Genomic DNA, 1,194 nt, shown 5'->3' with positions numbered 1-1,194 from the left:
TCGGAAAAATGTCTCACAAAATTTTTCCATATTCTGAAGCCGAATACGTTCAAAGGTTGAATTTTTCCCGTCGTACCTTTAGGTATCTTTAATAAATGAATCACTTTATCTTTCGAAGCAGCCTCTTGAACACCTTCTGGACAATGTCCGCTCCATGAATCAAGCAGTAATACACTTCTACTGCCAACATTAGGATAGAAAACTTCTTTCAACCATGTTTTAAAATGTTTTGAAAATTGAAGTATGCTGTGAATATTGGAAAAATTAATATTTTTAAAATCTACATACCTTTAGTTAATTTAAAAGATTTAGATGCCATAACATAAACATTTTTTGGCCTAAATAAATTTTTTTCCACTGTTGGTCCGAATTCATTTGATGTTTCTTTCATGACTAAAAAAAGGGGTGAAAGTAATTCTCCTTCAGTATTTATCGTTGGTTGGATTGTGTAACTGTGGGTTATTGCAGAAGTAGATTGAACAATACACTCTACTTGTTTTGTTCCCTCCTCTGCTAGTGTCCGTTTTGAATGAATTTCCAACTCGAAACCACTTTGATCCGAGTTATAAACATTTTCCGCTCCATATTCATCGATATAATTTCGTGTTTCAAGCACAAACTTTTCCGCCTCAGCTTTCAATTTTGACTCATCACGTAAAGTTTTTTTTGTAATAAATTTATTTATTTTTCTGTCCACTATTCTGTGCTGTTTTTTTAATTTATACAACCAAGAATTTGAGGCTTTAAAACGTATATCATGAAAATGTATATTCTTTTTGGCTTGCAATGCCCATTTTTGGAGATCGGTGTCATGAATAATATTTCCTACTTTAATAGATTCTTTGAAATATTTCAGTACGAATTCAGAAATTGCAGCTAGTTTTTCTTTATAAGTACCACCTTTATTAATCTGACTTGCCCAACGACGTAATTGACGTTCAGACGACACTTTTTTATACTTCCGTCTAACAGTATTGATGCTCAAATTTTTTGTTTTACCCGATCTCCAATACTCAACGGCATTCTCTTTGTATTCATAACTCAATTCTTCATTATCTGCAACACACCTATCATCATCCGTTGGTTTGTACCATACCAGGTGTATACATATGAAACCGGTATTGCCATTTAGCCGCCAGTAGGCACACTTGTAGGCACTGTCGGAACTTACCATTTGTGCTAATTGGCGTATTG

General features: G+C 33.8%; 1 protein-coding gene across 2 annotated transcripts in view; it reads right to left on the bottom strand.

The window, feature by feature from the left end:
* Positions 1-1,194, bottom strand: part of LOC117182260 (mannosyl-oligosaccharide 1,2-alpha-mannosidase IA-like) — a 519,756-nt gene that overhangs the window by 390,682 nt on the left and 127,880 nt on the right. The gene's annotated exons all lie outside the window — the stretch shown is intronic.

This window comes from Belonocnema kinseyi, chromosome 10, assembly GCF_010883055.1.
Source record: "Belonocnema kinseyi isolate 2016_QV_RU_SX_M_011 chromosome 10, B_treatae_v1, whole genome shotgun sequence".
Classification (NCBI taxonomy): domain Eukaryota; kingdom Metazoa; phylum Arthropoda; class Insecta; order Hymenoptera; family Cynipidae; genus Belonocnema; species Belonocnema kinseyi.
Note: the sequence above shows the minus strand (reverse complement) of the source record. Positions and strands in the feature narration are given on the sequence as shown.